At 40.4% G+C, this 22,561-nt stretch overlaps 1 protein-coding gene across 14 annotated transcripts in view; it reads left to right on the top strand.

The window, feature by feature from the left end:
- Nucleotides 1–22,561, top strand: part of GATA6 (GATA binding protein 6) — a 159,650-nt gene that overhangs the window by 112,728 nt on the left and 24,361 nt on the right. For 2 of the 14 annotated variants that reach the window (XR_006167141.1, XR_006167134.1), the window contains one exon: nucleotides 13,852–13,926. The exons of 10 other annotated variants lie outside the window; for them this stretch is intronic. The gene's annotated coding sequence lies outside the window, so the exon portion shown is untranslated. Of the gene's footprint in view, nucleotides 1–12,514; nucleotides 12,596–13,851; nucleotides 13,927–14,077; nucleotides 15,839–22,561 lie in introns of those variants that run through there. 2 more of the 14 variants (XR_006167132.1, XR_006167142.1) reach the window with 2 other exon arrangements.

Genomic DNA, 22,561 nt, shown 5'->3' with positions numbered 1-22,561 from the left:
ACAAGGTCCAACAACAGAAGTGTAGATTTCTACCTCTATTAGTCATTGGCATCCCTCCAAAAGGGACTCAGGCATTTAACACGCTACCCTGGCCCCTGTTAACACTCTCAAGAGAAACAAAAGTACCTTCAGGTCAAGAGTGTAAAGTGTTGAAGAAAAGTCCAGGAAGATGCGAATGGATAGCTGTTTTCTATCTATTGACAGGCAGAGGTCATCCATCAGTGCCACCAAAGTGGATTCAGTTCAATGTCTTGGTCTCAATCCAAACTGCGCCATCTCTAATGCTAATGAATATCCCTGCTCCCATAAATGTAGAAGCCATATTTCATCTTCCAATCAGATGCTGGACTGAGCAAAAGGACATCTGTTCTGATTTACAGTATGCCTACAGTCAATATCTACTCCACACTTCTTTCTCCCTGTTGCATGGCTCATTTTCTATAGAACAGATGTGCTAACGCAGCTTAATTCAGAAGCAACATTTCTGACAGTTCTAGGATGAAATACAAATACTTTTTTGGAAATAAAGTTGAATAAAATAACTGAATAAGCAGATGTCAAGGCTGATATCTTTGTAAGCACTCTTAGGTAATTCCTTAAAAGAAGAGAGATCCATTATGCCCTAACCTGCACTTTGTCACCAGTGTTGTTCCACTGTCAAGGTAAAGAACTGAGGAATGTCCACAAACCTGTTATGACATTAATCATATTAAACAAGGCATGTGAACAACAACCGCAATTAAACTGTAGCAATCAAAGATATAGGAAGCATTTACATTTTGGGAGATCATAAACTGGTATATTTTGCTTAGAAATCACAAAGGTTGTGTCAGTGTTTGAGACAGGAACTATATACACATCTTCCTAAAATGTAGTCCTATCTCAAGCAGAATTTGTCTGCATCTCTAGCAAAGGTTCAGAGAGTTAACAAGCTGCTAAAACCTTGACCCTAGTACACAGTGGTATAGCATCCCCAAAGTCAAATGAAGCATAAACAGTCTGAATGTATCTCATAGCATCCAATTCTCACATATCCACCAGAAAAATGCAGGGCAAATAGCCAAACTAACAGTTTTTTAGACTCCATATTCAGAATTCTCATGTCTCCCAAACTGTTCTTCCACCAATGGAAATACTGATGGGTTGACAGGAATCACTGATTGTTAACACTGAGGAAAAAGAATTTTCTTCACCCAAAGAGTTTCACAGTTCTATGTAAGAAATCTGAATAGTGAGGTCAAGATTCCTATCCAAACCTAAGGTTACTCAAGCTCCAGGAAGGTATGTATGTAGGTCAAACCAGTGATACTGTGCCACCACAGCTCAACCCTAGTGACAGTCAAATGCTCTAAAGGTGTTCTGCCCTTGGCTATAATTTGAAAACGTCTTGGATGCAAACCTTCAACAACAATACGCAGTGAAATTATTATCCAGCATTCAGACAGTGCAGTTCACTGCTTATGACTGAAAAGTGCTTGCCTTATGCTATTTTGCAATAATTTCCAGGGTTAACAATATAACAATCAACTTATTCATAACCTGCTCTGAGTAACAGATGAGACCCTTACCGACAGGACATGGTGAATTATTTGAAAGAAAAGGTAAATTCAAAAACAGCGTGCATTACAAGTTTATCTCCAGTAGTTTCCTGTAACCAAGGCTTTATTCTTTTCCTTACTGTTTTAAATAATTTGGAATGCACAGAGCAGACACCAGCAATATACTGAAGAAGAGAATGTTTTGCTTGACTTTCCAGTGCTTAAAAACCGTAAAAACCTGTTGATATTGGTGTAGCTATGAGCCTTGGGTCAGACAGACCTGCTTAGCAGAATCACTGCTCGCTCTCCAGCTCCAGCTTCAAGGACACTGCTAACAATCTTTCTTCTCTGAGGTTAAGCTGGCCTACCGCCACTGTAAACACAAAATCTCACTTACATGGTTGAAAGATTAAATATCTGATTAAAATTTCTGGCTGCTAATTTGTTGAACTTGGACATATGGGTAAATCTGAACTACATGATACTCAATTCTACGTGTTCAGAAGCAGGGGGAGAAGAAAAGAAGGAGGATGTCGTAATTCATGAAGCAGCAGGGAAGTCACATTCCAATTGAAAATCAAGATGGTGAATATGATTTAGCCTGTGGACAAAACAAGAGGTGAAGCAAACTTGGACAGGCTTTTCTTCTTGGACTAGGAGGCCTCTATGCAACTATACTACATGTGAAGTTATTGCAGTCACCCCATGCCTCCCTTTGAGATGATGCACCTGATCTGAGCAATACAACTGTAAAACCTTGCCAGCAGAAGAGTCTAAGGATAATCTGCAGCTGAGTCTAAATTCAGCAAGGGACGTCAATGGTTTGGATCAGTAACTTAAACTACCATCTGAGCCCTGGTTCATGATATCCAGGAAATCTCAAACCTGGTTCTGTATTCTCCCCACTCCATCATTCTCCCTACCTATTGCTCCAAGATTTGTCCTTACAAAGAGAGCACGGTGGGCCATCCCTTGAAGTGGCAGGGATGTGTTCACTGGGCATTCCATGTCCAGAAACCGCAACAATTTTCTACAAATTATTATTACAGTACAGAGTACAGATGAATAATTTTTTTAGAGACAACAAACAGCACCTTCCTGGCTACAGATCTTCCCCTTGCCAAACATCATTATTTATTGCAAGCTATGTTAAAACCCTGATCTTTCCAACACCTGTGAAGACCTACTAGGGGATATAACCTCCAAGAATTATTTCTACCATTTTTTCAGTAGCCACATTCTTTTTGGTCTCCTTACTCCAGCCTTTGCAGAGAGTACTACCATGACAACTGCTCTTAACAGTCACATTACCTCCTTCTTCTTCTGCACATCCATGGCAGAGCTATGTTTTCCTCAAATGCCTGCAGATTCCTGGCATGTGATTTATCTGCTCAGATTCAGTACAGTGAGGACAGATGCTGAACAATCTTAACTTGGGCTGGACAACGACCAATTTGTCTTAATTGGTCAGTGAAAGCTCATGGCATTGCGTCTGTTCCAGCATCAGGTTTCATTCAACAAAGGCAATGAGGCACATCCATGTACTTAAAGTCAGTAAGTGTGTTTTTGAACTGGGGTCTGGTTGTTCTTCAGAACAAATATTGACGTTTTCCCCCAAATCAGCTTTCCGTAGCACATCTGTGGCAATAAACATCACTGTTCAAACTGGAAATGAAAACACAAAGGTGAAAATATCACCAAAGCCAATTAATTTGAGTGAATAATCCTGGCTGATGTTTTATTGTCCCCACAAACGGCTGTGGGTAATGACTGGAAAAGCTTCTGTACAAGTTATATAGCAGAAACATTTCCAAGAGCTGAGGAGCTTGGGGACACTGGAGAGCCCTTCACAGCCACTCCACCACCAGCAAGACATAAGGCATGGTCTATCAGGGGTCCAAGCATCCAGAAAATTCCTCCATGCAGAAAAAATGGCACCCACTGACATTCATCAATACTTGCTGGATGTTTGTAGAGACCAATCAGTGGATGTGAGCACAGCGAAGTGGTGGGTGGTGTGTTTCAGCAGTGGTGACAGGAAAGTGGGTAACCTGTGCTGGTGCAGATAGTTATGAGTGTGGCAGGCAAGCTCTTTTTCATCGATGGCAAAAATGCAGAGCTAAAGGTGGTGGCTATTTTGTAGCTGTAGCTTAGAATTTGCTCTATGAAAGTGTTATTGTGCTCTTTGTGTTGGTTGCAGTTGGGTAGCATTACTGTCAAAGAAACATGTATTTACAACGCTATGACATAAAAAGTGTTAGCAAAGTACGGCCAACAAACACCCTGAGGACTAAGGATGTTTTTGCAACGGTAACCCAACAGGTAGTTCCCATGCTAGGTGCCCAACAAGGATAAAAGGCACCACAGTTTTGCTGCAGACTCCCCAGCTGAACATCTTACTGCTCAGATGAGTGTTCAATAGCAAATCTTGGAGGTTCCCATTCAGAAAAGGCCTTCTATTTTTTTGTTTCTTTTGGCCCCACATTCTTTCATAATAATGTCACATTCCACTACATTTATCCCAGCCATCGAAAGACCCCAGGATGGCTGGAGAAGCCTGGTCATCTCTCTGTCGCAGAGCTGAAAAACACATTGGACTTTGCTGCTTACAGGTGTACAGTGAGAGGAAACCTGTGGTGCAGAGTAGAACCAGAACCACATTTCTGAGCAAAATATGCAACTCGATAGTCTGAAAATGTCATTGGCTGGAAGGCAGCCATTTACTTTTAAGAGTATTTAAAGTATGTTAACTACAGACCGAAAGAATACATTGTAAACACAACATACTAACTCTCTAATAGAGGAGAGAGGTTTTGTATTTACCTACCAGAGACATTTGATTATCAAGCAAAATTGCCTTGTGAAAAGAAAAGCACTTCATCACCTCATAGGCTCGAGTGCCAGCATACCACATATAACTTTAATGTGGTTGGTATCTGTTTAGAGGTCACTTAAAAGGTAACTATTTCAAAAAAAGCATTCGTATAAACATAAGTTTTAATGCCTTTTGTGCGAAATACAGAAGCCTAGTCCTGAATGTCTGTGCTCGGAGTATTTTTAGCAAGATTAAAGGGGTTAATCCTGGTCAAATTCCACTTTGAACGCTTACACTCTGCCTCCTTCAGTTCTCCTGAAATTTCCACTGAAGTCAGTGTTCTCCTGGCTTTTGCCCTGGCTTGTAAGTGTTGCTTAAGTATGGCTGCATGGCAGCGTGGCTCTGCTGAGCATGCTAGGACCTTGTGGGTTGCTCCACAGGGACCAAGCAGGCATAGCCAGGCCTGACATGCACCAAAGGAGAGCATTTTGCCTTTACTTTGATCACCATTAAGATACCCAGGGAATAAATGTGCTACGCAAATAGGAAGTGCTGTTGCTATAAATACCAACAAGGAGTAGTTATATCTAATGCCTTCCTTTTCACTTCACGTTTTGGTGATAAAAGGATTTTAATTAAGAATATAAACAGGTCTTTCGCTTTTTGTTGTATACTTATCTTCCACATGTGCTTGTAATAATCTCCTTCTTGCCAACACCATCTTGTAAATGAGATCCGTATCTCAAGGGTTTATCCTGGTAAAATAAACTGAATTCAATAAAACCCATCTTCAGATATTCCACATGTGAGAGTTATTACTACACTAACATGCTACTGTTGCTTCTGTTACCTAGTGTTACAGATGCATTAACTTCTCCCCTTTGCTTGAGTTATGCTCCACTGTATATCTAAGATAAGAAAATGGAGTGCCTGGAGTCTGTTCAGTGTTATCGTATAACAAACAGTGACTTTTTTATTGAAGGAGCTCCACGAGCAATGCAGGTTTTATTGAAACTAATTCAGAGGAAAAAAAAATATTTAAAGATAAATGTTGAACTAAAAACAAAGTAAGTCACCATGTTATTTACCCCTTTTCTCTTTCCTTCCCTTTTCCTTCCCCCAGCTGCTAAATGCTGTGGTCATGTTGTGCAGGGTTGTATAACACTTTTTTAAAGTCAGAACTCAAAGGTTACAGTGCAGCCTGAGAACTGCACCCAGTTAAGTTGGCATCAGCATTTCCTGCCCCCTCATATTCATTCATTTATCAGCTTCCTTGCTTCGAGCACCTCTGCAGTGCCTGCAAGTTGGATTGTGCACAGCACAGACCTCAGAGTAAAACAAACAATTGTGTTTAAGCTCCATGGGGTTTCTTTTTTTTTGCCTGGATGACTTCTTCTAGTTGTCTAGTTGCACTTCCTGCCTTGTTACTGTAAAAATGATCTGATCCACGGTCAAACAGAGCCCTCACTGTGTGTTCCTGACAGAATTTCTTTCTCAAAAGCACACCCCAAGCATTTGTTTATCCAAGCAAACCTAGATACCTATTACAAAGTCAGTGAGTGCATTTTGTCCCAGATCCATCTTCAGTTCAGATAAGAGTGCAGTGGGCAGCTGGGTCTTCTTCCAAAATTAGAGTGATGAAGATGTTTCTTAGATGGGGATCCCAGAACAAGAGCACAGGCAAAGGTCAGCTACAACTGCTCCTCCCAAGGACAAGGTTCCCAAGGCCAAGCCTCCCTTCTCCATTTCTTTTCTTTAAAGTTTCAGTTTCCCATTTCCTTCCCATCAGGGAATTCATCGCATTGTATCACAGCCATAAGATGGAAAACCAGTTTTGTTTGCAGAGATGTGGACAGACTGACAGCTCAACCTTGAGACACACAGTTGTTTCGATTGGCAGCAAGAGCCTGATGTCCGGAATGACTCCAAATGATGAATTAGGAATACAACCTAGGCTCTCTTGAGAGGGCCACAAAGCAACTCTTGACCCATCAGGAAAATAATTAGAACAGCATTGCCAATGGCAAGGCTCCTTTTGCAACATTTATAGCAACGGAGGCCTCTCAGGGAAGATTTCCAGGAGCAGAGCCAAATTCAGAAATAAAAGCCAACTTAAGGAAGATTTACACGTCTCTCACAAAGATAGCCAATAAGATTTCAAGGTAAATTTTTAGACTTTGGCTGCTGAGTCACATTTCTCAGATTTTTCTCTTTGATTTTAATGAGGTGAACTAATACTTTTGTTTACTCAAATAAAGAATACTAATAACAGAAACAAATACCAAAGAACCATCTAGAATCGAGGCCTGATTTCAGGATTTCATATCCAAAAAACTCTTTACTATCATCTTTTATTTGCAAAAGCATATCCCTGCAATGGGGTCATCGACACTCAGAGCTAGGCACTGTCTAAATCACACAGCATAATGTCTGTGTCCCGGAGAATTTGCAGTGTTTAGTTTTGGTAGGGAGATTAAAAATTAAAATTAAACAAACAAGTAAGTATTAAAAATAAAAATAGCAATTTAAAAATCAACTAAAACTAGAATGACATTATGAATGTGCTGGTACAACTGATACCTAAGACCCAGACAGTGTAGAAATGTACCTATTGCCACACTTTCCCTCTTTAATTCCTTTATAGGATTTTTCCTCTTATGAGCTACTCCTTGCCTTTTCCTCCAGGTGTACTAACTCCCCCTGCCCTCTCTGCACTTCCAGCCACCTTCTCTTTGCCTGTTGGCTTGGAGTACCCCAACTACCCTTAATTTCGTTCACTGATCATATAAATCTATATATCATGTAAATCACTCCATAAAAGAATAAATGAGTCTTGTCAATCAGGCAATCATTTTTTTGTCATAGGCTTCATCACATCTTAAGTAAATAATTAATCCAAACTCAGGAAAAAATGGTTTCACATATCTGAAATAAAAGAAAAACAACAAAACACCACTATGCCTTTGTGTTCCAGGCCTTATTTATAATAAATGAAATGACCACAGGCTTTTTTTTTTTTTTTTTTTTCTCACATTTGTAATCTTGGTAAATACCTAAGAATCCATCAGAAAATATTAACCAGCAGTTACAGTAAGCAGTTAATGTTTCCTACATATATGCCATGATATGCTTTTGGAAAAGGTTCAGAAGGTTTTTTTGAGCAATATTGCTTTGAAGCTCTGTATTGGGCTCTATTGTTCTGGCAAATCCTAGAAGCTTCCAAGTGGAGAACTCATGCTGGAAATTTTCATTCCTGTTTTCTCTTTCCCTCTCATCCAAGGCTGTGCAAGACCGCTACCATAACTCTCCCTTAGTGCTCTCCTTTTCAAACTGAAGAGCATCACTCATACATCAGCTGCGTATGTGGAAGTCTCTTCCTCCCTTTCAGTTTCCTTTGCCCTAGGTCTTGGGACCCAATTCTCCTCTGCTGCAGAGAAGAAGGAAGGGGAGACATGGTCCTCTATTACAAAGACAAAGGGAGGATGCAGACCTGCACACTACTCTAGATGCATAGGTTTATAGTGGATTGTACCATGATAGTTTTCTTCCACACGTTTTTCTTAATGCTTCCTAACATTTGATTTGGTTTTGCACAAGCACGTGATCTTTTCACATAACTGTTATAAGCCTGACATCTTGAACAGAAGTGATAAGTAGCTGACCCTTAGCATTTTACACAAGCTTTTCAAATTCCTTCTGCAATGTTCATGACCTTATGTTTATTTATATGGAATTGTCTTCCATTTTACCACCCATTCTTGCAAAATTCTCTACAGTTGTTCACAGTCAGCCATCACCTTACTATTCTGAATAGCCCAGTAGCATTACCAATGTTATCTTACTATTAAGCTCTTTCCAGATCCTGTATGGATTTTTTGATCACGTATTTTAGAACAGACCATCTGGAACTCCACTGATAACATTCCAGCTGTGGAAATAGGCCATTTTTTCTACTCTCTGCTTCCCATCTTTCCAGTAATTATTTCTGAGTATAAAGACCTCATATCCTATATTTTTTCTGATTTTCTAAGTGTTGGTAATGGTGTTGCTGAAAGATGTTTAAGAATTCAATTGTCTAAATCAGTGGGACATCACTTATTTATATACTAGTTGGCTCCTTCAGAGAAATAAGATTTCAGTGGCATTTTAATGCTAGACCTCTCTTTACAAATGTCACGTTGACTTTACAGGGCAGCGTATTTGTCCAAGTTTATTATTTATGTTTCTCATTATGTCCATGTTTATTACGCATGTTTTTACAGATTTGCCCAAATGCAGACATTATAATTACTAATATATAGTTCTCTTCAAATTCCCTTGAACAAAAGTTTTTTTGTTGATGGTTTTTGGGTTTTTTTTGGTAGGGTTTTTTGTTGCTGTTTACTCAATTTTAAAATGGTGTCATTTTGCGAACTTCCAATCTTCAGACAGCAGTTTTAAATGTAAGATTAAATGTAAGATTAAACATCAAAGTCCAGTTATTTCATCCCTGGATTCCTGTTCAACCACTGGGTAAATACCATCTGGTCCCAGTGACTTGGCTTTGTTCATTGTCCATATGGAGCCCATAACCTCTTCCACCAGCACTTCACTTAGAGACAGATCTTCTGATGGGACCCTCGTGAATTAAGATCCCAGTGTGGGAACCTTCCCACGCTTTTCCACACCTTCTTTTTCAGGTGGAATCTTGACTTCATGATCTTAAAAAAATTATATCTTACACTTATGCAGCACTTTTAGCAAAAAAAAAAAGGTCCTAGATTTTGTTTAAAACAACATAACAATAAATGTACAAGGGTGAATTTTACTGTGAACAAAAAGCAAGGAAGTGCTTGAAAATAATTTTCAAAGTCATTTGCTTACCAAAAGAGCTGCTGCTATGGTGAACCTACACAGGAAAATTTTTTGTAATTATAATTATTTTATCTCATATTTGTATATCATTTTCCGAATACTGTCTGTACTATGCACAGACTGGGATCAGTCAACCTAGTTCACAGGATTTTGAAAGCTGACAAAACCATCATGATTTAAAGGTTAGTTTAAGTTTTATATACTTTTATTTGCTCAAGTTACATCTCTCAATGGTCCAGGACTGGGACAGCTAAGGTCATACTGTTTCATCAGAGTGTCAAGAAAACTCCTACATCAAAGGGAAAAAAAAAAAATAGAACAACGGAAAAAGAAGAGGTTGCAATCTTTCTCAAATAAGTGTAGAAATTATCTGGTTTGAAGCAGTGAGGAAGGCAATAAGTATCAGACATCTCATAGTCACTTATGGAGATGTTTCTGTATTGCTCATGGTAAGACAGCATACAAAGAACATGAATTATGAAAAAGACCGATGTGTTTTCTAATAACAAAGCTCTTGAAGTGTTCTTGATTGTTAAAACACAATAAATGACAGGAAAGATGGCTGCTAAAGAAGTAACAAATATGTACCAAAATGCTACCCATCCTCCCTTATGGAGATGAAATGATTGTGAACAGTGTGAGTTTTCTGGATATATTTTGCAATGAGAAATACACGAGATCTTGTGTTCACACTTAAAGAAATTGTGCAAATTAGATGATGTGATTCCCCTAGCATTACTCAGAATTACAATCACACGTAACATGGTAGGACAAAGGCTTCTGCACACTGCCAATACCAAATGCTGCCACTCATACTGCTTCTTTTCAAATAACATAGAAGTTAAAGCTTTGTTTAAAAGAATAGGTTTTTTCTTGTAGTCAGTGACGTCTCATCCACAGCAAAATGTTTCAGTTAGTTGTTGGTCGCTATACAGATGAGAGGGGAATAATTGGCTGCCTTCAATGAGGCAGAGAATTTAGATATTCCTACAAGCGAAAAAAAAGATCCTTGGCTCCATATCACTGTTTGCTCAACGTTTATGATAACGGCAAGATACCTCTTTGACTATAAAGCAATGAAAACTTAAAGTTATTATCTACTTCCAAAGGACTGAGGAGCTTATTTACTGCATCATACAGCAATGTATCGTTCAGATAAGTTAGCATTTGGTCTGGAAAATTGTGAAATACGATATTTCAACACTTCTCCTCTCCTGCCAAGGGAGCTTCGGAATCACAGAAGGCAGTTTATTTTGAACATATGGAAAAGATGAGGAATGTCCTCCCTGAGATAACCATCTCTCTAACCTGCAGTTGAAAGGATCTTCAGACCTTTTCCAGCTATTAGACATTATTTTTGTACATTAGGTGAGCACTTCCCACTTGCATTTTTTCATGTTTGGGGAGAATGGAGAGACATTCAAGTGACTGAATACTTTTCCAGCAAAATATGTTTTATGTTTTTATGACAGGCTTAAAAATGGAGCAGTCTGATTTTGACATATGCTAAAGTTCATGGCGTAAAACTGACGGGGAAGTTATAACAACTTACAGCAAATTACTTGATCATAAATATAACTCCTATCTAGTACCATAGCAAAGGAGCAAAATGAGAAGAAATCTCATTCATGGTAATGCCCTAGCTCTAAACTGTGTGAGTACCGCGCACCTTCACAGGATTGCTGTAACCTGATTTAGATTTGATTCTTTGGAAATGGCACTGATTTTTCAGGAAATTGCAGGCATTAATAAAGGGGTGAAACTTGGCAAGAGGTTGGGCCCAGCTTATTTTTAGGAGGACTATTTTGTATTGAAGCACTCATGGGTACATGTGCACATTCTCTAGGAAACATGCATAAAGAAATGGCGTAATGTTCTATTTTCACTTCCTACTTGTCTCAGTTTCCTGAAACTTTCACAATTTATTATACCCATTCCCACCTTAAATTCAGCAATGGGAAGGATCTTTTGTCTGTGTTACCAGACTAGGAGAGACTGCAGATGTCTTTTGAAGGTGGGCTTTCAGCCTCCACATCAGGTTAAAATTAATTACAGTTGAATGCATAAAGAATTTTGTTTTTAAGTAACAAAGCTATATGGAAATGTTTAAATATGTAACACATTTTAACAGCATAATTCAGCTTTATGATAACTGAGTCAAATCATCAGTGTGGTAAACTTCCCTGATGCTATTTGCTTCAGCTATGAGAAACACCTGCCTGGAGTTCTGTAGAAAAGGTAAAAGCTTACCTGCAGAGCTGAAGACAGGCTGTTTTTCCACCTGGAGGTCTATAGCACTGTGACCTGACTGCTGGCAACACCCCAATGAGGCGTCAGAAAATCCAGCTGATGGTGTTTGTGAGAGCTGGTGCCAGAAATGTAAGCGGCACCAAGATGCTCTGCAAAGTCTCCTCAAATGTACTGATGTCTTTCCAGTGCCTGATTAGACAGACCAGCCAGGAAGAGCAGAGCACACAGCCCCAAGGCTCCCAGTGAAGCTATGTGAGCTCTGCCTATACATGCTCCATTGTGCCTGGTGTGGTCAGCAAGATCCGCTCCTTGGCAGCGCATCACCCCACACCATAGTATTTCAGTTTCTTTTTGTTCATAAAGAATACAGACCCCTACTGTGCTGTATAAATAATGCTCATTTTAACTTGCCAAGGACAAATGAAATGTTTTAATTTTACGCTCAAACTTAGTATGAGAAAATAAACATGAGCTGCTGGAGAATTCAGTAAACTTGCTCTTGAACCAAATGGGTGAAGTAGAAAGGGCTGACAGCACATGGAAACCTTCCATTTACTGGGAATCAGATAGAAAAGAAAGTAGAAAACTACCCTGCATATGAACAAAGCCTAGACAACAATATTGAAATTATCAGGGTGCCTCTGTATAAATCAGCATAACAACTTGACACACAAAACTATTCTTTCTATTCCTAGTCCAAAAAGCTTATAGAGTCCATCTATCAAAATAAAGTAATACTTATTCTAAGGGAAAGAAGACAACTTCCCTTTCTTTCATTCCATCTGCACGTTCCCCTAGTAATTGCTTATCTTAACCATGGTGCTGAGAGGAATCTGCTTGAGGATGCTGTTGCTGTGGTAGACTTTGGAAGGAACTGCAGATTTATACGGTCTAAGAGGGACTGTGATGCAAGAGCTCTGGCAGAGTAGTAACATATTAGACATTTATTGCATTGGCAACATATTCTTTCTTTCTTTGGCAATTCATGAGCACTTTAAAACTCTCCAAGAGAAACAACTTTTTATATTCAATCTTGACTCTTCTCAATATTTTAAAGACAGATGGAGTCACATGAGGAGCAACCGTACCTTTAACACCCATTTCTCTGGCTCATGAAGACACAGTACATCACCAACAAGTGAGCAGGACAGATCTGAGGAAGCGGGGTATACTTGCTGTTACCTAAATATGTGTTTTTTCAGTACTAAAACCTTGTCTCACATCAAAGCAAAGATGGATACCTCATTCATTCTGATTAGAAGTAACTCAGTGTAATTCAAAGGATCAGAGGGCCTTCCAGTACACAAAGAGAGCTTACAGAAAAGATGAGGAGGGACTCTTTATCAGGCAGTATAGCAACAGGTTAAGAGATACAGTTTTTAACATGAAAAAGTGAGATTCAGATCAGACATTCAGCAGAAATTCATTATTTGGAGGGTGGTGAGGCATTTGCACAGCTGCCCAGAGAAGCTGTGGTGACCCACTCCTGAAAGTGCTCAAGGCCAGGTTGGATGGGGCCATGGGAAGCTGAGCTGCTGAGTGGCAGCCTTGCCCACAGCAGGGGGATTTGAATTGGGTTGTCTTACAACTCAGACCATTCTATGACTCCAGGATCAATGATTCTGTCACCAAGGTACCAGAGGAGAATCAGCACCACTGACTTCATGTCACTTCTGAGAGTATAGCTCAGAGAGCTAGAACCAGTGCCTTGATATCTAGTACAGGTATCATTTAACTGAACAACAAGCCTCTTTCACACTGAGCAAGTCAAAACTGATGGATAATTTCTATTGGATCACTTCAGGACTATTTTGCCCACCAAACTGAGTAGGCATGTAGAGGCTGTGTTTTCTTAAAGTGCATTTAAAAACATGATGGCATGATCAAAAGACCAAGATTTCCAGAAGTAACTGCAGGAAGTAATGATCTGTATAACTAGTAGAAGCTGGGCACAGTTAGAAGCATGTGGATGTGCATTTTTCTGGAATTTGCCTATTTATGAGGCTGCATCATCTTATTATGCTGCCTATGAGTCTTTACAGCAGGAGTGCTGTTCAGGAAGTAGGAATTATATTTAAAGGCATCTTATGAACATTCCTGCTATATAGGGTCCGAAAGACAACTGGGGCATGAACTCTTAGTCTTTGTTTTCTTGGAGTAACCAGTATGAGAAAAGCAACAGCTTTATTCATAGGGGCTATATTTGACCATATTATTGTGTCAAGTTTCATTAGCTCTGATTCCAGGGAATGATACATAACACAGTAAGTTTTTACAACTGGAGCAGATTGGCTTGCAATTTGGCGAACAGATGCTCTAAAATATTTTCTCCAACCGCACACGCTAAAAAAGGGCAAAAGCGGGAAGAAGTTCATTGCCTGTCTTGTTTTTCAGATTTTCCAAGTACTTGATGGCAGCCTTAAGTTAAATTAATGCATTTAAAGGAAGCGAAAGTGTCTCATTACAAAAGTAAGTAATCACAAGGATACCTGCTTTGGCTGTTAGATATAAATCACATCTAATAAGTGCAGAAAGTGCTTTTTCCCTTTTTATGAAGTGATGGAGCATAAGTTGTTCCCCAGGTTTTTACAGAGTGGCATATATCCATCCTCTCTAACAGTAATGATGACTTTGACATTGCATTCATCTGATATGAGACCTCATCTAAGAGTGTCAGAGGAGTTGACTGACTTAAGTCAGCTGGAAAACAGCCAGAAGAAGTAGCTGCAGACTATATAGCACTGGGACAAGCTAATTCCAAATGAATTTTGTCACCCCTGTTTAAAATGCTTGGCAACACCACAGAACAGTTAAGACTAAAAGGTATGGCCAACATAACCAAACGATGCTGCACAGATAAGCACAGCTGGCTGAATTGGTTGGCCTCAGTTTCTCAAGACCAGACTGTTTTTGCCTAAGGAAAAGCAGCCAGGACCTCCAACAGGAGGCTCATGAATAAGGCAGAACCAGAACATCACATTCCCCACTAATGATGTGCCCAGCCAGCTACTTGTTCAACATTGACTCAGAAGAAAGAAAAATCACCTACTGAGTAATCAGCTCCACATCCTGAAGAATGTAAGTTCCTAAATCCCTCAGAGTTTCTCTGGAACATTTTTTGCTCACTTTTCTGAAACATCACTACCTGAGGAACAGTATGTCTAAGTGTTGCATGGCCTGCAGGCAGGCAGATGAAGGACACCGTGAGGACTTGAGTCCATCCTGAAGCAGCATCCACAGGGTATGATGAAAGTCCTGAAGTAGAATAGCCAAAGATGGATAGCAATTCTGAGGTTGGCATTTTTAACCATGGAAGAGATGGATCCCAGAACAGCCCTGGGGGAAAAGAGGTCTGGGGAACACTATCTGCCACAGTGACAGCACAAATGTTACAGTCATGGAACCATACAATATCCAAAATTAGAGAAGAAATACGAGGCTTGTTGAGTCCAACATTTGTGCTTTTTCTCAGGATGATTGCCTTCCTTTTCCTTCTCTTGCATCCTTCTCTGATCATCTCATCATTATCAGGATACCTGGTGGCCAGAAAACACCCAACACCTTCCCACCTTGCAAAATGAATATTGACTGGGTTGGGGCTTTTTGGTAATTAAAAAGAACACGTCTCAATGTCACATTTACATCAAACCAAATTCCTCCCACTAAAGGAACCTATAGTAAGTGGGCATATCATATAATAAATGTGTCTTAATTTTCAGAGTGCTATTGGAATTTTTTTTGAGGTTTATTTGGAAAATTTCTGATTTAATGGAAAAAGATAGTTAAATAGACATGCTCTGAACAATTCCTTCTCTCTAAGAATTGATCACCATACAGTAGTGAAAGTCAGAACAGTTGTATAGTGAAGATTGTAAATCTTGAAATTCTCTCTTCAAAACCTTGAGTCACGCACTTGATGGACCTCTTGCTGTATGGTCCATAGGTAGTTCTGGGAACATCTATTATCTCCCAAGATCTTCACAGCACTGTAATCAAAATCAAGTGCTGTTTTAAGAAATATCTCACTATGATGCAGCTGTAAAAATGGATGCAGTTCCTTGTGCAGTATGCAAATACAGTTAATTAAATTCTCAAGATACATCATTAAGTTATTTTCCCATGGGCCTCTTAGATGATTGCCATCATCATTACTATATATTTGTACTGCATTTATTTATAGAGGGCTGTCAGCGTCACCAGCACACAGCCTTCTGCTGCCACGGTGTCCTGATGCCAGGCCAGATCTTAGGTTGGACACTGCCCTTTAAACTTCTGTTTCTCCGAAAACTGTGTTACTGGGCTCAGACTGGAAAAGAAATGCTCTATGTGGAAATCGAAAAATTTTGACAGAATAAAGGAATTTCTCTCTCTTGCATTCTAATCATTGCATTTGAGGGCTTGATATTTATGAGAGTGAGACCTGAAGTGGATGACAAGCACCAGGATGCCAGGATGCCTGGCAAACAACAGGAATTTCAACACTGCCCCATGCATTAAGACAAATGACAATTCTCTAAATCATCAGTGGGCTATTATGTGGGAACCGATGTATCGTAGATACACAAGATTTATGACAAGCAGTATATTAAAAAGATGTCCGAGCAGAGAATGAGGGTAATTTCTAAGAGAAATTAATCCGTGTAGGTTTATTGTTCTGAGAATGTTTCGTCCGTCCTATTGTGTAAAGATGACTTCTCTGTGAATGTTTCCAGACAAGACGTACTAAATTGAAAACCCAACTCCTCCCCACTCACACTCTAAGGATTCTCTCAGTTTTTCTTAATCCTTTTGGCTGTTATGTAGCAGTCTGAAACAGCATCTCCCCACCGCCTCACTGAGACTAACCGAATTTATTATATAATCTCATCCCCTGTTCCAAAAAATCTTCGAGATCAATCTCAAAGAGCAGTCCTCTGAACTTGGCAGGCGCTTGTGTGGGAAAGTCTTTAAACAAAAACAAATTTGTTTATGTACTGGGACAGGGAGCTCAGAAAGAAGATAAAACTCACCATGAGCCAACACTGCCCTCGGCCGCAGAGCCTGGACCGCTCTCACAGTGCAGGCGCTGCTGTAGGCCTGAGGCCGCCTGCCTGTGCCGCGGCTGTCCCCGTGCTCCCAGCAGTGGGGATGGAGGTGTTTTGGGGAGGGGGGAGCAGCCTGAGCACTGCACAGGGAGAAGAGGACGCCTGAGAGGAACAACAGTTTCACGCAAAGTCACGTTAAATTCACGGACATTTATGCGGGGGGTTTGTTGTTGTGGTTTTTTAAGAAGTGACTTAAGTGCATAGCACCACTGGCATCCTATGAGAGTTAACCACAAACCCTGGAAACTTTTTTGCTTGCAGTCTAATCCTAGTTTTGACCAGTTGCATAGTTAAATGCTTTGGATGGAAAAACAGCCTACACCTACTTAGAGTGCCAGCACTACATCAGTTCTCCAGTCAGTTCTCACGTAAGTGGTGTTTGAGCACTTTCAAAGAATGTCTGCATGATCCACTACACTGAATTGGTTAGTCTCAGAGCTTCAGATTATAGACATTTTCCCAAATATGTGTATTGCTGCATTTTTTGTGGAGATGACAGAAGCATGGCGCTGCTCTCAGATCAGAGCCAATGAGTTTCATTTCAGAGTCTGCACCATTTGTGCTGCATCCTAAATTGAAGCTGTGTGGGAAGTCAGCAAAGGGGGCAAAGAGCAGGGATGATGTAACTGTCCATTTGGCTGAGAAATGACAACCATGATCAGTGCTAGATGGTGAATCTTTCATGCTGAAACCATAATCACTGATTACCCACTGTTGAATTGCAGCACAGAACACCAGAACCCAGGTCTCTGCATACACCTTTAGGTAAAGACTAGGGCTGCCCAAGGTAGGTTTTACTTGGATCCTGGGAGCAGTTTGAGTAGGCAGTAAGGAGTCAGTGAGACATAAGGCTGGTATTCCTTTTTGTAGGCGGGTGATCACAGAGTAGAGGGATCCTTTGTCCAACAGATTCCTAACTGACCATCAATGGTCGAAGCATTATTTCTGATGTGATGGAGAGATCTTAGCATAAATGAGAATTATAACAACATAAATCCAAATCAAAATAGTTAAAATTTTTGTCTGAGGAAACAACAGCTAAACATTTTTGAAAAGTTTGTCTTCAATCTGCCACATTCTATGTTGGATTTGGCTCTAAAGTACTATGTGTGATTTTGCATGGAAAAAAAAACCAACAAACTGCATTTGGCTGACACTCATATTTTTTGTTATTTGATGAATCTATATGCATTTTAGTGAGAAAACAGGAACTTTAATGTGTGTGAAATAGATATAATCCTCTAATCTAGCAATCCCCTAACACAGAAATACCTGAGCTTTGGAAGGAATCAAATGACTGGTGAAGCAGTTCCCTAAAAATGAATATCTGTCAGAGAGAAATGTGGAGGTGATGAGTAGTGGAGCTTGTAGAAAATAATAGCAAGACGCACTTGAAGAAAGCAGAGTCCAAGAAAGTCTATTTGATCTGTTCTCCAAATGGATATCCCTAACTACATTCAGAGACTCTGAACATGACGTGGAGGAATGACACAGCCAAGTAGACTTGATAGAAGTTTGCAAAACATTCAGGAGTTTTCAAATCTTTTCACCCTCATTAATCATAAATATACTCTGCAAGTCACTGCTGAATGCAGATCGGGATGAATGCTACAGTACCATAACGACTCAAGAAGACAAGACATGTATGTGCTAGAATCCATTACACATCAGCACCTGTGGATGGTACCTCTGAAAGGAAGCAGATGGCTTAGTAAATGAATAGTTAAAACTGAAGTGTGAGACTGCCACAGAAAAAGGCTCTGTGGCACTTTGTGTAATCATTTGACCAACGTACAGGGCTTGTGCTGTCACATGGAATCTAAGAGAATGCATTCATGGTGCATCTTGAAATCAGTGCACAGGCTAGCATTCTCACCCCAAAACACTGCCTTCCGTAGTGAAGAAAATTGGGTCTGCGCTCCAGGCAGAGAGAAATGGAGCTTTATGTCCTGCATTATAGCAGAGCTCACCTTTCCTCTCATGCTAAGCCCTCTAATATACGGCTTTTTGTGCAAGTGGACTCCTGGAACACTTTGCAACTATGGGATCAGTATGGCTGAGACCATGCGCAAAGACAAGTATGGAACAGAAAACAGTTCCTTTCTCGCAGAGTGAGGGGAAACCCAGAAGAGGAATTACGAGGGTGTGAGTCACCATGTGCCTTCTGCATGACTCTAGGGAAAGGGTGGCCTCTTGTTCCGGGACTGGGGCAAAGTCACAGCTTCGCCTGTTGTTATTGTTAGTCACAACCCTAGTTATACAAAGTCCAACTGAAACCACACTTGCAAATGCCTAAACCTGAAATGTAAAATAAACACTGGGAAAATAGCTGCTACTTACTTTCTCTAAATATACCCTAAGGCTAGATCTGCTTCCACTGAAGTCAAGTCCAGTTTTGAAATCAGGGTCAGGGGAAGCAACGCCCAACCCTTTATTTGGAAAGATGGTAATAATCAAATTGCAGTTTTAATTTGTCACCAAGACAGGAGTGTGATAAGACATTTTGGTTGCTGCTAAAAGTAGATCTGACAATTGTTAGGGGTTGCTGTAGGTGCTAAAGACTTTATGACATCCTGGCACAGTGACTCTGGCATATGTCCTCACTAGAGGGAGGTGAAGAAATCCCTCTGGACCACCTCTGAACACAGAAGAGGGATATAGCTGGGCCTGAGAAGCTGCAAGAAGAGTGGGAATAGAAAAACAGGAAGGCTGGAAGCTATGGATCAGCTCCGTATCAACGACCTTATCAGTATTTTCAGTGACTCATTTATGGCTTTTTCCCCTCCAATGTTTTTGTGACATATCCAGTTTCTTCATGACCGTATAAAGATTGGGAAATTAAGCAGAAAAGGATGGAGAATTTAAGAAGAAAAGGTGGAAAAGTGCTAAGCCGAGGCAAACGTATAAACATGGGTGTTTTTAGCCTTAGCAATATGCTCAGCCAAATCCTTTCCAAATTATGATGTCATGGACTTCATGATGGTATGTACAGGATTGTGCTGACACAACCTGTGCTACACAGTCATTTCCAGACCATCTCAGTAGAAGTTAATTTCCAGAAAACCTTCCGTGTGTGACATGCACACTTTAAATGCTGCATGCCATCCATGTGCTTCCTATGTAGTTTCAGTAACTGTGGTTTATAGGTAAGAGAATACCAGCATCTTGAGTTGTTACTGGACCTTACCTGGGGAGGAGAACCATTCTTTAGTACAGAAAAACAGAGAAAAGGGAGAAAGGAACTGCTACATTTCCAGCTTTCAGCTCAATAGGTGTCTGGGACGAACTCTGAGAGGCATCCACAGATGGAAGCTTAGAGTCACTCCCAGCAGCACAGCCAAGACACAGCCTGCATATCTTTTAGCACATTACATACATTGAAAGTGAAGACCGGTCAGCTCTGTGATTGACTCCAGATAGAGTCAACTTAAGTTTAGCCAGACTTATTAGCTCTAATTCAGCCCTGGCTTTGCCAGATACAACCTGGCTTTTGCACAATCTCTTAGGTATTTCTGCACTCCACTCCAACAGGGTGTATTAGCTCATGTGCAACTCAAGGTATGTTTGCAACACTGCAACCACAAGGATAAATGCTGCTGGAGCCAGGACATACTTCGGTGTTGCCACAGAGTTTGCTAAAGCTTTGGACTCAGTCCCGGAATGCTGTACTTGCACTTCCGAGTGCAGATGGACCCCCTGCACAGTGCCAGTAAAGTGTCAGAGCCTCCACAGCACAGTTAATCCACAACCTGCATAAACTGCTTGTGGATAATTAAGAATTGATTGCACACTCATCTAGCACCTCTGTTTTACTGGAGGATAAACACTTCTCCACAAAAATACTTGTAGATGTGAATTCTCCCATTACAAACAGTCATATTTTATATACATTTCCCATTTGTTTTCATTTTAAATTGTAAAATGAATCACGTTTTTTACTGCGTTTTACAGTACAAACTCCAAAGACTGTAGGAGCAGAAGCATGTAACTTGAAGAGCAGAGTTTGCAGTGCAGGGATGGTCACACCCAGGCAAAGAAGAAGAAGGATGCAAATCACAGCTATTCAAAATCTCATGGAGGTAAAACAAGTTCAATTAATTGAAGGCTTAATCTTCTGCCCTCTGGCACTGATCAACAGTCAGACATTCCTATCCTGACCTGGGCAGTTGTGTGACAATTTACAGTTCTGCAAGTGTCCATTGGAAAAAAATGTATAAAGAAGTAAAATTAACAGCTTCAGAAGTAAAGGCTCCCTGGCTTTGTCCACCCAACTGCTTTGAACTAAACTCAGTTCTGGAAATGTCCTAGAGTATCAGCTATGGACAATAACGTGAACAAAGAGTTTGAAACCTTCAGTTCTCATCCCAGAAGAGTCTGAGCCAAGAGCCCCTCCAGAGCCAATGACCCTGACTCCTTTGCTTTCATCTACAGCAGCTGGTATTTCTAACCACTGTCCATCCAAGGAGCAAAAAAAGACCACTCTACCTACTTACAAATTCAGAAAAAGGGATTCATCACCAAATTGGTGAATCAATCTCTCATAAAACAAGAGACTAAAAGCAGCAATACAATCTTTGCCTCTCTTGCCCTCCTATTTGCAAAAGCCCACTCTTACAACTGTGGCCAGTAATTTCTATGGCCAGCACAAAGGAAGAACTGTGATGACGATGTTTAATGGGTAACTCCTTTAGCAATAACTTCATGATGTCCTTTGTAGTCACTGACAACCTGACCGAGGATATTCACCCATAGGTCAAGCACACACACCCTTACAGAGGAAAGAACAGAAATCACAGGTCTCGGCTGATGGGTTGAGCATTAATAATAACACAATAAAACAATGGATGTAATGGGAACAAAGTGCCAGTTATAAGAACATGTCATAAAAGCAAATGTAAAGTAAAGTTTCACTGAGATTGGAAGGAATTTATGGTTGCATCCCTTGATATAGATGAGAAAGGAGGCTATAAAGAAAGGAGAAAGGAGGCTATAAAGGTGGAAGCAAGAGGAGGTTTTACACAGCCATCTTAAGCGGTTATCCTCAGTTTCTTCTATTTTCTGCTTCTTCTTTTTTTTTTTTTTTTCTGTAAAGATTTGCTCCTCTGCCTGTTGCAGTGAGGACAAGGTAGAGGGAAAAGACATAAGACAACATTCCTTGAGTACAAATTGTTGCGGAGGGCTCAGGAACAGACTGGCAGCAGTGAAAGCCCAGGGCATGCCACTACCTGTTTGCAGCAAGATGATGCTTTTAATTCCCTCTGTTTACTCTCACTACTGTTCCCATCCCCGTAGAAAAAATAAAATAAATGCCTTTGTTATTTACAGCCTGTGCCAAGGGCAGTCATCAAGGTTGATTGTGGGTTTATGGTTGCCAGCCAGCCTCCCTGCTCCAGCAGGTGCCAGGCACCCTGAATTACTCCCATTGCACACCGCTCCATGGGGCAGTGAGTAAGCTGATGAATTCTGCTTGTTTCATCTGGGAGGCAACTGCCTCCCTTTCTCCACGAGGAACATCCCACATATAATAAAGGTTTATGGTCAACCAGAGCAAGACTTCAAACTCATTCCTTCCAGATTCATTCATGACAAGGGCGGGGATGCTAGACTGCTCTGCAATGTTTAACTCAACAAATACTAAAATCTCCAGAGCAATGGCCCTTTATCACTCCTGGTTGCTGCAGATACAGAATCAAAGAGCTAGCAAGCATGTTCTGTCAGCATATGGTTACCCAAACTGAAACTGGATGCAAGGTATTTAGTAAAACACAGCTAGGAAATAAATGCTACATATGTTAAAAAAGTCATTACTTTGGTCACCAAACAAAACTTGGAGACTAAAGGGCAGGCCTATCACAAATATTCCAAGCATTTCTCTGTGATATATAGAGAGAATTACAGCTTTAAAGACATAAGGAGGTCTTGTCATGAGCAGAGTGCTGAGTTTTTTGGGTTACACCTAAAGAAAAATGGGGAACAACTCTGGAGAGTGTGGGAACAAGAATGGCCAGAGATCTTGAAAA

The sequence above is a fragment of the Centrocercus urophasianus genome, unplaced genomic scaffold, assembly GCF_019232065.1.
Source record: "Centrocercus urophasianus isolate 14NV4802_14NV808 unplaced genomic scaffold, USGS_Curo_1.0 seq_11, whole genome shotgun sequence".
In the NCBI taxonomy this organism is placed as follows: domain Eukaryota; kingdom Metazoa; phylum Chordata; class Aves; order Galliformes; family Phasianidae; genus Centrocercus; species Centrocercus urophasianus.
The sequence above is the reverse complement of the archived record's forward strand: the minus strand, read 5'-3'. Positions and strand labels throughout refer to the sequence as shown.